The sequence below is a fragment of the Diadema antillarum genome, unplaced genomic scaffold, assembly GCF_040938485.1.
Source record: "Diadema antillarum isolate AM-2024a unplaced genomic scaffold, OU_Dant_1.0 seq00000597_RagTag, whole genome shotgun sequence".
In the NCBI taxonomy this organism is placed as follows: Eukaryota; Metazoa; Echinodermata; class Echinoidea; order Diadematoida; family Diadematidae; genus Diadema; species Diadema antillarum.
In genome coordinates this window covers 670,766-685,904 of record NW_027271528.1, presented here as the reverse complement: position 1 = coordinate 685,904, position 15,139 = coordinate 670,766, and positions in this window count along the sequence as shown.

Here is a 15,139-nt window from a genome sequence, read left to right as displayed (position 1 = left end):
GTGACAGTTTTATGTCCGGCTGAGACAAACTGGGGTAGCAACGAGGAATGTCGGCCTACGATGAACCCCGGAGCCACGGGGGAAGATAGGATGAAGAAGAAGGAGACCAGCAAATCCAAGGGTCGTCCTTCGACGAAACACACGGCCAAGTTCCACACCATCCCCGCGTTATAAATAACACCCTTGGAAGATGATAACAACACGACATCAGAACAGTTTTTCGTCAAAAAAAGAGTGAAATAAATACACTTGGGAATGTTTGAAAGTCGCCTCTTCAGCGACCTAAATCTATTTGCCACAGTTTGCTCGCCTTTCCAACTTTCATAAGGTGAAAAAAGGGGGAGGGAGAGAGAGAGAGAAAAGAGAGGAGGAGATAGAACGAAATAAACAGAATAAAAAACAGGACGGCCTGGATTAATGACCCTTTTACAAAAAAAAAAGAATTACATGATAGAGTCAAAGGTATGCCATTTGGTGACATTTTCAAAAAATGAGAAGATTTGGATAATATTATATAAAACCTTCAGAAGAATGATAAGTTGTTGTTACTGTTGTTGTTGTTGTGGTGGTGGTTGTGGCTGTCGTCGTCATCGTCGTCGTCGTTGTTGTTTATTCATTTTGCGATTCACCGCTTTCAATTTTCTAAGTCGCAAATGTTTCATTATTTCCTATCGACACATCACTGAAATTTCCGCATATTGCACACAAACATGTCTCTGCTCTGGGCATCGATCTCGATAAATATTCAGGCTACAAATAGATTATAGAGTATCTCGTAGGGGGAGAAAGGGACACAGAGGTTATATTGCCGTTTTGTTCCCTAACAATTTACGGCTTAGATATATCTGCACTGGCGCAATTCAGACAGATTGTGGCCAGGGCGATGATTTACGAACGCAGAGCTGACAGAGAGCAAGACGCTGGAAAATTGGTCGGATAACAAGTTCACTGACAGTTTCGAAAGTCAGGAGTAGTTCCTAAACTTTTTCTTCACCCCGTTAAATCCTCTCTCGCCATCCCTGTTTTTTTACTGAAAAAAAAAATCATCCTCCGACATTGTGAAGAAGTCATCGCTTGGAGGCGCAATGCTGTCAAAACGAGAATTCTGGTCAGTAGTACTACATTAATTGTACAACTTTCGCATTCTTATAATAATTTATATCATAATATTCATGTCATCAAAAGCAAGAAGAGATTGTCTTTATCGTCATGATCTCTATCTCTGTCGTGTTACTTTTGTTTTGTTTTGTTTTGTTGCCCTTTCCTTATTACAGAGGAAGGGAATATAGGATCTCGCAGGTTAGACCATCATTTTATATTACTTTGTTGCAGAAGGCTCACTTTTAGCCTTGGCCCTCATCCCATCCAACAAAATCAAAACACATCAAAACGATGGAGATTGCAAATTTCATCTGACGGACCTACATAGATGCCATCCATAGCAACGCAGATCAACAATGCCTCACATTTTTTAACGTACTAGAAAGTAACGTTTGGTGTTTGGATTTGAAGAGAAACACACAATTTGGGTCATGTTAAAAGGCATGTTTCAATTCATTAATATTCCCCGAGTCGATTTCGTACCGGCATGTGGGGAAGAATTTTCATCAAAACAAGCATAATCTTGATTAAATACGTACATATCGGGAAGAAACGTAGGCAAAAACAATGGCATTAACTTGCCCGGTATCGACATGTCGCGTTGCAAAGTCACACGCGGTCAAAGAGAATGTGTTCTTCTTTTTTTCCAACTCTCTGGGGAGTTTCAAATACTTTCAAACGGCTTGATCTGCGATGTTAAAAGCGCCAACATCTGCAGCTCGCGCAGACGCCACGTACAGGGCACCGTTGGACGTGTGAACGCATCGCAGACTACATCCAACGGAAACGTGGATGACGAATGATAACTGGGAGCAAACGTGACGTCGGGACATAGTCTCTTTGTTGATTCATTCACTTGTTTTTGTTTCGGGAAAACTTTTTTCCGCCCATATACTATGAAATGTTAAGGGAGGGAAGGTGGTTGCAAGTTCACCGTCCCGCCACGCTGTAGGGGGCTGGAGCTTGTCTCCGTATTCCCATACTTTCGCAACAAACATGGCCGCTAGACGGTAAGTACCTCTACTTCTCAGCCAGCTTTGACGATCCATCGCGGTGACGTGCTTGTTGGAGAAGTAGCAGTTCGGGTTACCAGAAAGCAGATTTAGCAAACCACAATGACAACAGATACCTAACATGGGGGGACTTGAGTGGAATTTAGAGCTGAGGACGCCTCGAGTGTGGCCGGCGTACCGTAGACTGACGTCTCCCGTAACTCGCATTGAAAGCCTTTGTGGTGGCACTGGTCGCTTTATCCAGAGTTTAATCCGCACCCACTTGGCCTGCCATACCCCAACCCACAACCCATCAACGATCCGGTCTTGTACAGTAAATATCATCCCGCAGAAACGTGTTTAGCAAATACATAACGGAACGGAGGAAAATTCCCTGTTGCAAAATGGAGTCTACACAATTGCTTTGTGAGACACGCTGTTTCACTGTACTCCTAACAATATTGCCACTGAGGAATTATTGCTATTTCTCCAAACAGGGCGGTCAAAGACAGGGAAAAAAAGTTATAATCCTGTCGATGTTTCCTTTAATTAAGTCTGGATTTGGAATTCGTTTTAGCGCTAAAAAGAAATGTGTTTGATAGTGTCCAGAAGTTTGACTTCGGCATGTTTGACATGATTTCAATCATTTTCAATCCTCTTTTAAAATCTGTACAAATGCTCTCATCCTTTCCCTTTCTCAACGTTTTCTGTTTCTCTTCTTTCAATCATTTTTTTTTTATTTCTTATGATATTCTTCCAAGTTTTTGTTGTCAGCAAAATTGTCATAGTCGGTAGCAACCTCTGTGAATTGAGAACCCAATATAATCGCAGCATTATGGTCTTTTATACTTATGCTCGTTTTTCAAGTCGATGATACATTTAATGGCATTTGCGCACTATATATCGCGAGTTTTCCAGCTCGTTCAAAGTCAGCTGGCAGATGCTATTAAGATATGGTTCTACACGAAGTTGATTAATATTATTATTATTGTTATTATTATCATTGTTATTATTATTATTATTATTATTAGTAGTAGTAGTAGTAGTAGTATTTTATAATTATTATTATTATTATTATCATTTTATTGTTATTATTATTATCATTATTATCATTATTATTATTATTATTATTATTATTATTATTATTATCATTATCATTATCATTATCAATGTTATTACTATCATAATCGTTATCATCATCATCAGAGCGTTTTTATTGTTTTCAATATTCTTAAAAATTCAACTTGGACTTTTGGTCGTCATTCTCATTTTTTTTTCTTGTTCTTCTTGGTATAGTTGTTATGATCAACAAATATGTTCTAGTTCCTTTTTTGTAATCATTATTATGACGAGATTGTGATGTTAAGTAGTTAAGTAAAGATAGCAATAGGTATAATGTTCTGCCTGTTTCATTTGTAGGCAACGAACGAGATTTGAATACAGTGATGTAGATACTTCCCATATCGTTTATGTCTCATGCGAACAACTTTGCTGCTCTGTTCGAGAGACGTTTACTTCAATTGCTGCTGTCTTTGTTGAATTAGTATCACTTCGAGCTGTTATCTACATGTATATACGACATTCGACCAACTGAACATGTCATGCCCTCATGATTATTTTCACATTATGTCGCCGAGCCGGTGCGCGCGCAGACTTACCAGCCACGAGTGGGGGACGTCAGAGAAACGATCCGAAGAAGCTCAGTATCTTGTCGACAAAGTTTCAGATTATCCAGGGAGGTGTCTCTCTCACACCTCCCTGGATTATCCCCTCCCCCCTCCCCCATGCCCTTCTTGCATCCTATGTTTGTTGTTGTTTCATGTTTTTGTTTTTGGCGCTCTCTTCCCGAAGATGTCCACACCTCCGAAGTGGCATTTCTGATACACATGCTCTGCGGCGTTTGGCTTCCTCTCAATGCCTCGGTCTGATGTAGGTACGGACGGAGAAGTCTGCACCGCGTCGTGTCTCCAGTAGGATGGGGGAGTCCATGGGGGATACGAGTCAACCGTTTGCTACTTGGTTTGACATAAAGGTTTCCATAGTCCCATTAGTAATAAAGTTAAGTTAGGTTCTTACGTGCAGCTGCAGACAGCGGCATATTGTATCCATGAAAAAAACTGTTACAGAGATTGAGATATGAAAAGTTTCAGCAGAGTGTCATTACAGCCAATCAGCTGGCACATGCGGTTAACTTAATTCTTACTTTGAAATTTTTGACGCTCACTGTGGTACGGTGATTGAAGATTTCTGACTTTAAAACAAAGGTCCCGAGTTCGAATCTTGCCACGTACGTATATGTCATTGGACAAGATGATTTGGGCAGCGAAGTCTCTCTCTACCAAGCTGGATAGATAGGTATCCGACATTACTAGCGTAATAAGAATGGAAGGGCTCTTTAGGAGATCAGTGTTAGCACTGAAGAAGTTATTCCTGGGAAAGAACACCATATTGTTATTTTTACCTTTATTATCATCATAAACATTGTTATTATTATTATTATTATTATTATTAGTAGTAGTAGTAGTAGTAGTAGTAGTAGTATTATGTTATTACTACTATTATTATTATTATTATTATCATTACTATTACTATCATTACTATTATAACTATTACTATCACTATAACATCGTCATCGCCATTATCATTATCAGCAGCAGTAGCAGTAGTAGTGTCATCATAATCTGTGTTGTTATCCTTAGTATTATCATTATTTCTGTAGCATACCTACGCCTTGGGGAAAGGCTACGCCAGGAGCTTGGTAAACATTCACCTTCTACTGTTCTGTCCGTTCCAATCGTAGCAAGGGGCTCTCGGAATATCTGCAGACGTCGATTTGAGTCAGTTAAAGTACCTCTCGAGCCGGCGAACAAACACACCACCCCCCGGTACTACCGGCTTTCGCTTCTTCCACTACCCTTGAGTAGAAGAAAATATAGTGCAGTACATCCACCTCAACTGACAATCTTGCAGGCGACACCAATGGTGGAATAAATAAAACCCAAAAAGGGGGTGTTGTCAATTTTGTTATGGGGACCCGTGAATTTGTGTGAACTTGTGATAGTTACGTTCCTTGTTTTAAGGCAATGCAGTTTTATTGATAGCTCCCCCAAGGGGCTATAATGGTCGAAGGGAGAGGGAGAGGGAAAAAAACACTTGACACCATGCTAAACGTCACCATTCCAAAATGAATTTATGTTTTGATTTGCCATTGTTTGTTGCGATTTACAAAACCGTGACATGTAGGTCATAGTTCCCGTGAATACTTTTCATAACTCTATTTTTCTATTTTTCCCTTCCATCCCATACCCCCTTCGTTTCTCCCCCTCCCCCATGTTCGAACCTGAATAGGACACTTGCCCTTTCATTCATGTTTACGAAACATTACGAAAAATTCTTGAAGTAACAGCTGAAGTAAAATGTCGTATGAAGTAGGGAAAATACTGATTTATAGTCAGGTATGTGCAAAGGATCGTTTGTGTTCTATATGTACCTCAAGAATTGTGCTATGGATTTACAGAGATACTCAGAAAAGCAGACATCCTTTATCCAGCTTGATGTGAACACAGAGGACTTTTAGAATCATCGAAACATTATACGATGCTTACGTTTTCCTGACGTTTTATTCCCAAGCTTTGAGACAGTTCCAAGAGTCCTAATGAAAAAGATATAGTCTGGTTCATTAGTATGTCCAAATCCATGAAATTGTTTTCACTGGGACCTATGATAAATAATGCTCTTCAGTGCAAATGCTTTTTCTTTTTTAAAGCTTTTCTTCACGTGGAATCCAGCGCTTGTTGTTGATATGTCTTGCATACTTTAGACAAACTTTTTGCTTGCCAATAGCCACTTTTGTTTTAAAAGTGTGTATAAAAACTAAAATAATATATCATGATAGTAAAGTGGCCTATTGCCAAGTTAAACACTATTAGCGCAAATGCCTGGTCTGATTATATAGCAATGTTGATGCGAGTTATATTAGATATTAGGGTTTGCACTTTTTGGGATAATTCTGTGACTGTCAGTCTGTGTGGGAGAAGCAAGGAAGCAAGTCTTTTTTCTTTTGTGCTACAGTGAAATATCCCAAGAATTTTCGTGAACCACTTTTTTTTTTAATTTTGATGATGTTAATAATCATGATGATAATTATAGTAATAATAGTAATAATAATAATAATACTAATAATAATGATACCCATTATTATTATCATTATTATTATCATTATTATCATCATTACTATTGTTATTATTAATATTATTATTATTATTATTATTATTATTATTATTATCATCATTACTATTATTATTATTAATATTATTATTATTATTATTATTATTGTTGCTATTACCATCATTAACGTTACTACGATCATCATCACCATTAGTATTACTGATTATCAATTATTATTTTGATGATCACTATAATTTCATTACTCTGGTAGTAGTAGTAGTAGTTGTAGTCTCATGATTTTCACTGCACCTGTTTTAACACGTGTTGACATGACCTAGACATCCTCTCTTCTGTTACTATTGATTACTTAAGGTGTCAGTGTCGGTGTATGTTTAGGAATTAAAATGCTTATAGCTTCCTTTCATCGATTCTTTAAATGGTATCACGTGTCTGCACGCGGTGATATCAAAATCCCATGCATTTTTACAAAATTATATACGTATGAATATAAAATCTCTTCCCCTAAAATTCCTCGAACATAAATGTTGAGCTGTGTGTTATTTTTAGGCGCCCGTTGACACGACATGGACATATTCGCTTCCCGTCTGTTAACGCGACAGGTGCGAACCCCGCCACGCAAATCTACGGCCGACTACTGAGTCATATCACGGCGGATTCGGACTGTGTCGATACTTTTTATCTCCGTTCAGCTCTAAGGTCGCATTGATCTGGATTTGGGCAAAGACATGTGTCAAATGAGATGATCTTCCCTGCATGACGGTCTGAGCAACGCTCCAAGTTTGATAATGATTAAAAGTGATATTTAAGCAGAAAACAAATTGGAATGTAATCATCAGTATGCATACAGTGGCAAGAGCATTCGGGTGAATGAGGTTCGTAGATATTAGATGTATTGGATTTTCATGTCTTGTCAATTTGTTCGTTTATTGGTTGTTTTCGCGAGGTCAATTGTTATTTGGACGAATCTTTTTTTTTTAATTCCCTGGAAGACTATCATTATGCAAAACAACCAAAACTGAAGAAACTACCAAGATGTTCAGACATGGCAACGCACATGTGAAAATAACGACTAACCAAAACACTCCCTTCCTTAACTTATTGAAGAGAAATGTACGTCTTTGTTGAATGATTTGGGATATCAGAACACTGTCAGGGTATACACAAACGCCATTGTCTCAAGCAGAGTTAATCGACCTACGCTCCATATCTTCGTTTTCACATTAATTGTGGTGAGAACTGAGCCCAGTGACATTTATCGTTGTCATGTTTTCCATATTTTGTGGTTGACATACTTTACATATTTGTATTCCATGAATTTCACATTTAGTTGTTGTTTTCATGCGTGTGACGGTTCCATGTTTCCATACTTACTGCTGTTTTCACATTAAAGTTCGTGGGTCCCTTTTGCAAACCTGAAAAAAAAAGCATGTTTCTTTTCAGAAGATGGTATATTGTGGAGATTGGTAATACGAACCGTTCCTCAGAACAGGGAGAAAATTGGAATTTTCTTAATGATAGACGGGGAAAATACTAAAGATTTCCACTTACTTTATTCGGACCCTGAAAAATAATAATACAACCGTTATTCTCGGTGCAAAAGAGTAGTGTATTCTCGAGTGACATGGGGTTACTTTTTAATTCATTTGTGCGAACTCGAAAGTGTATTACCGTAAGATGTTGTTTCGTACACAATATTGAGAGATATTTTTCTTTAACCATGCAAACTTTCGTGAAGTTTGAAAACTTGATATGGGACCTTTAAAGGCTTCCTCAGCCACGCGTTACTATCTCTGTCATTTCATCGGCATCATGCATGACTTTCCGTCTTTGAGGACGTTTCTGCTGTATTGTAATTCTATCACTGTACTCAAAAGAAAACATTATCAACACAGGATCATTTAAGTGATGATTAGCCTTGTAGTAGCACTATCAGTGTACACGATGTAAAATCTTCTTAACTGTTATCGCATGCAAATACTGTACAGACCAAGAAAACATAGGTTTAACTTTTGCACCGGTAAAGGTGCAGACCAATGTCACACTGGGAAAACATTTACTGGTGCAACTTTGCGCCTTTCAGACCAGAAAGGTGCAAAGTTGCACCTATAATGATGTTCCCATTGTGACACTGCATGGTCTGAAATGTAAAGGTGCTCCCATGTGACATTGTTAAAGGTGCACAAAGTTGAACCAAATTTTCTTATATAGAGTGTAGCTTTTGATAATCTTAACATGCCTATTATACTCAATACTCACGATATCGAAGACACTATAGCATTATCAACATCAACAACAGCAACAGCAAAAACATTATAGCATCTTTTTTTTTGCTGCAAGTAAAACAGAATTCATTGCGCACTCTGTATTAATGATAACGTATGAATGGTACTTTCAATCGATGCAACACTCGAGGCTTCAGGCTTTACTCTGCTGCACGTCACACATCATACATGAAGATAGTGGTGCTTGTGGTGGTGATGGTGGTGGGAGGGGGGAGGTATGTTAGTCACATCAACAATGCACTTTAACAATGTATCATTGAACTCTGTGTTTTTTTTTTTTTTGTCCTGGCACATGGACACATTTTTTTTTCTATTTATTATGGACACATTATTTTCACATTAAGTTATTATAGTATCATTACTTCACATATTTCTTTCTCTGTTTCACTTCACATTCACCTGTAGCCAAGTCTAATGATTGAAAGCCTGGAAATCAGCACAGTTGAATAACAGTTTGTTTCTTTCTTTTTTATTCAGCATAACTCCTTTCCTTATTTTTGGTTCGACAAAGCTGTAAACTTCGCATTCTAAGTAACTTTCAGATGATGATGATGATGATGATAAAGCCATCGTCATTGGTAAAATTACTCAGCTGTTGTCTCTTTCTATCTTCAATTATATGTTTCCAGTCGCAAGAAGCATGTCATGTCTGAGAGGGGAAAGAAAGGTGGCAAAATATTCAGTGATTTACTTCAAATGTCCCTTTAGACAATAACTATGCACTTGATATATTATTTTGGCGCCAAGAAAAGAGCAAGGCCCATTATTCATTGTTTAACATTTTACGCAATTCTTGGTCAATTTGAAGAACTCAAGCACCGAATGTCAAGTCGTTCTGATATTTCATCATTATAATCCTCGGTTTAATACGGAAGAGTTGAATAACCTTTTATGATAATCATGATTGCTATTTTCTGGATTATTACAAACAGCCTCGTGTAAAGTATAGACCATAAGGAATGAAATAACATAATAGTTCTATCACATGATAGGTGATTTTTGTCTTATATTATTGTTTGAAATGAAGTGAAAGAAGACATATTAGGCGAGGTTCGAGACTTAGTTTTCTTTTTTTACGCTGGAAAAACCGAACGAAACGATGCGCTTCATATTAAACGACGGACGAGTCTTTGTTTCGTTCCCAGGAGAGCCCTTAAAATGTGAAAACAACTGCAACTGTGACAACCATAATTGTTTAAACATGGCAACATAAATGTAAAATATCCACGAACCAAAACACCCCTGGCCTATATCATGACGAGAAGTGTGTGCCTCTGTGATAGGATTGGAGATAAAATACATTATTTGAACGCTGTCAGCCAAAACGAGAAACATAATGGAAGACGTCATCGCTTCCAGCAGAGTTGGCCGACGCCCAACATCTTAGATTTCACACTTATGTTAAACTTCTTTGAGGTTGACACATTAAACAGATTTTCTCATTTGCGGGATTCATGTTCTCACATTAGTAATTGTTTTCACATTTGAAGGTGCAGTTGGTGCCACATTCACGTTTAAATGCCCCGTCTCGTGGTTTCATACAGTTTTGGCATTATTTTTCTCCATCATGTCATCTACATTATTGCCGCCTCTACTGACATTATTTTCTATTCTAATTCTCCCACTATATTCAGTAGGTCTTTATACCAAGTAATCAAAGCAAATGTACTAGCAATGGTTACTGATAGTTCTATTGGTGTGTAAAAAGTAGATGTTTCGACTGCTGTCATACTTTAATATGCCTACTATTAATTTTAATTTTTTATACTTAGCATTTCTTACATATTATATTCACTTTTCAGTGCTATCAAAGACATAACCACGTCATCATCCGAACTGATACGACTCAATGAGTATTCATTACCCGCTATGCGTGTTTGAGTGTGTTGGAATCATGGACGGTTATAAAAATGCATAACAACCTTCCATGGATATTCATAACTGTTACTTTGTGGACCATTACGAAACACAGCCCCGTGTCAAGTATAGACCATGACGTGCATGAGGGATAAAGAATGTTATGGTTAGTTCGCGCCACTTCTTCGGTGCTTTTGTCTGAATGTTACTCAGACAGACAGACAGACAAACAAACAAACAGACCGAGAAGAGAGGTAGCTGTGTTAAAGAATATGTGTATGTATCATATCTATATCAAACTCAGTGTCATCATTGTTGCCATGGTTGCACACGGAAGTCTGTTCTGTGTTGGAAGCGTTTATTTCTTATTCTCTTCAAACTTTAACCACTCTGGGTTCAGCATTTTATTGTCCACTAAGGTTCCTAAGTTGTGACGTCACGGCTAGCAATTACGGCTGCATCAGGATTGGAAGAAGAGGGGACTTAAGCACAGAGTTTGCGAAAACCTTGACGACTCGGGTGTTTCCCTTGATATCTCCTATTCCCGGTCAGCAAACAATATCTCGCTCTCCTTGTCGGTGTGTCTGTCTGTCTGTCCGTCTGTCCCTATCTCTCTCTCTCTCTGCTTTGTATATATTTATATCTCTCCGTCTATGTATTTGCCTTGTCTCTCTATCTCTCTTCCATTCTACTTCTTTCCGTGTCTGTCTTTCACCTGCTCCCTTCATTATTTCTCTCTTTATCTATCGCGCTATATCCTTCCGCGATAAGTGCTCTCTATTTGCCATGCAATAAACGAAGGCGCCACTGTTCTTCCGTGGACGCGGGCACATGGAAGTGCAGATCAAACTGTTGGGGAGGAACAGTAAAGCTGGAGGAGGGGTGGAGATATAGTGGTTATGCCTTATATTGGAGCATATTGCTGGTGTCACCGGGGTAAAAAAAAAAAAGATATCAAGGGAAATATAATTGTAGAGAAACAAAGGGACAGAGAAATTCAGAGAGAGAGAGAGAGAGAGAGAGGAAGAGAGGTGTATATTATGTTTGTTCATGTCATGGTGTGATTGTATGTGTGAGATGAGAGGGAGAGATGGAAGAAGGAGAGGAAGAGAGAACACTATTGGAAATGCGTATAAGAACATATAGGTTATATTGTGTGACACTCGTGAGTATTGTGGAAGGTCGGTATAATTACAAGATTAAATGTGTGGGTGCGCGTGTGTATGTGTATGCAAGCAGGTGTAACTCGTGTGGAACAGAGAAGAGAGACGAAACATTCCGTCAATTTGGTTAAACCAATTCATACGGAAAACTGGTATTTCTCGCGCAAAGAAAGGCGGGAATTTCAAAATCTCGTACAGGATAAGGGTTGCAGGAATGAGTATATCATAGGGTTAAGAACCAATATAGATGTACCATGTTCGCACACACACATACACACATACATAGAGTAAAAAAAGCAGGACACAAACAACCAATGTGATCTTTCTTTGAGGTCTTCATTGAACTCGAAATTTTACTGCTGTCTCCAAAATTGGAAATTTATCTACGCTTTTTTTTTTTCGTCTGAGTATCTAGTAATAAACTTTTCCATTCATTGGTACATTTTTCAGTGCGCTTCAATTCCTTGAAACCAGTTTGAATGGATTACTTGTTGCCATGTTTGCAAGCCTTAGGCGAGCTTTTGATTGTGACGTTAAGCACTTTATAAAGATATGCACAAAACAAGAATATATCAGTAATCTAGAGTCTATTCCCTGTATAACATGATGATTACGAAATCAGTCTAAATTAATGTTCTTTTTTTGGGGGGGTGGGGGTGGGGTGGGGCGTTCCTGAACCATTAATTGAATCCATGTAACTTCTCGATTCCTTTATTTTCATGTGTTGTCATCTTTTGAAAAACATTGTGTGAAGTTATGTAATCTAAATGATTGCTAATACTTACTTTGCAGAGAACCACTGATACTGTCATATTGCAATTCATCGCCCTTAGATGTGAAAAGAGTCATGAACGTATATGAGAGTCACCAGAGAGTCAGATTGTTTCGTGAGTATAATAATTATATATTTATGTGTGGACTTCTGTTGACCAGCTTCTCTTTGGCATCAGATGACAAACACATCTTCATCTGTTATCAAGGTAGTAATAATCGTAAGTACATATTATGTATTAAGTGATCCATGTCTAACAAGCCCTGCTTTTTTAATGGGTTACTATTTTCAGTCGTTATACTTACTTTTCTGTCAACCTTGCAAAGTTTGCATTGGTGTTCTTGATTATGCTTTTCTTATGAATCTCTTTTTTCATATATGCTGTTAACTTACTTGAGAGAAGTGATATTTGGAATTCGTGACAGCTGGAAATCTGCTAAAAAAAAACAAGTTTAGTTTTGAGAATTCTTTTTTCGAATGAATGACCATCAAAGTACATTATTCGTATGAAAATACAGCGTTTCATCGAAATGATATCAAGAACTATGTTTTAAAACATTTTCTTCAAAATACATTAAACCCATTTATCTGTCAAATGCTACATCTGCATGTATTCAGTATTCCATTCGAGTGACACACAACAAAATATGAAGCAATTCATTAATCAAATGCCATTTTACTTAGATAACCACGATTGAATTAGCAAAGTTCGGAAATAACCATTTCATGTAAAGTACAGTCAGCATTGACCGAGTAGATTACACCTTTTTTTTTTTTTTTTTTTTTGGGGGGGGGGGGGGAGGAATGTACCACATAATTATATTCCTTTTCTTGTACAAGCTTTATTCATGGAATAATAAAAAACAAAGTCATCAACCAGTTCCTCCAATCTCGCAGAATCGTAACAGGAAGGGATCGCTCGCAAAGCATATCAACAGGTATGTGTGTGTGTCTGTGTCTGTGTGCGTGTGTGTGTGTGTGTGTGTGTTTGTGTGTGTGTGTGACATATTATATGTTAGTATGTGTGAAGAGCCATAACGCTGAAGTATGATAAACACATTATACACACACCCTACTGATAATTGACGTAAAAGAACGTTGAAATACATAACGTACACACTATTAATACAGATACGATAACGCGCATTATCGAGCTCACACAATGTACGTACACGACAGCGTTTTATGCGTACGTTGCTAAAGGTCACACGTAGTCGTTTGGTAGCAGGCCTGCATGATTTATAAACTATATATTATTATGATTATACAAAATCCAAAACACGCGGGAACATGGTAAAACTCTTTTGTAATCATAGTTACGATGAATGTTTAATCATATAAAATAGGAGGGGTCCATGCTTTGACATGAAACAGAGTGCTTCCATCGGCAACAAATTATTCGCATTAGCATAGATGGTATATCCCATGTTTAAAACATAGCAGTCAATGCTTTCACAACGGTTTGGTTTTTAGTTTATCTTCACACTTTCTACATTTATCCTTCCTATCAGTATTTTACATAATTTATGACACGTAATAGATGGAGCACACTATCCCCTGAGTACAGTAGGTAAAAAGTTAATTCAGGAATAGTGGTTCTAACAAAAGGGGTGATTTTAGAAGTTACGAGAGCCATGGAATTTGTAAGAGTGGATGGAGTGTATATCAAATATACAAAATTGTGGACTCAATACTAAAGGTTGATATCAATAATCTAACGACTTCATTTATGTTTGTACTGTAATTTAAACTACAGTTTGTTTTGTGTCTGTGTGTGTGTGTGTGGGGGGGGGGGGGGGAGATCCAAGCTTCTTTGCCATTCATAAACTGAAAGTCTATAATTATGCCGGGTCCTAAGAAATGTAAGAAAAGTAGATAGATAGACATTAAAAAAAAAAGCTTGGTATCAATCTATCTGCTTACTCACACATAAACTCAAAAGAACAGGACAATCAAAAAGATTGGATGATGCCAACAATTCTCTTATCGTCATCAGCAACATTACAAAATATATAGTGACAGAGAGGAAACGCAACACAAAAACTGATAATACTGACGGTTTTTCAAGGAAAAAAAATCTCTGCTCTGCGAAGATTTAAATTGCTTACTGCAGGAGAGACAAGGAGATTCAAAGTGTTTCTTTGATTTGCATTCTATTGATGTCAGTTTTTTTTTCTCTTTCTCTCTTTCTCAGTGCATTGGGAGATGATGCCAATGACACTCATACATTTCCGTTACCATGCCAACACGCGTTGGATTGCAAAGCCTGAGTTGGTGTTGTCATCTCATCCTGGCGGACATAGAATGGGGGCTTTTTAAGGAGGAACGTAATGGAGAGGACATAGAGTACTAGTATAGAGTATACTATGGTGGATGGATGGGTAGTGCAATCGACTTCTATTAAACAATTCCGCTTTCCCTGACGAAGATGTAAGGATGAATACTACCAGAGCTTGGAGGGTTATAGGCGCCTTTTCCAGTCAATCATTTCATATGTTCATCTTGAAAGAGAAGAAGGGGAAGGGGGGGATAAATGATTTTGTTTGACGTTTATTTGTTTCATTTCTTCTCTGATGTTGTTAGTCATGCTCAATAAAAGAGTTTTGAGGGACTCTAAAATTAGGAATGGAAATTCTCATTTCTTTGTTGTTGTCGTTTTTTAATTTGATTTGTCCAGTTCTGGTCTGAGTATTTTTTGTTTACTTATTTGATTGTTATTTTTGTTTTTGTTTTGTGTTGTGATTTTTTTACTGATAGTTTTGCTTTGTTGTTTTTGCTTGTTCT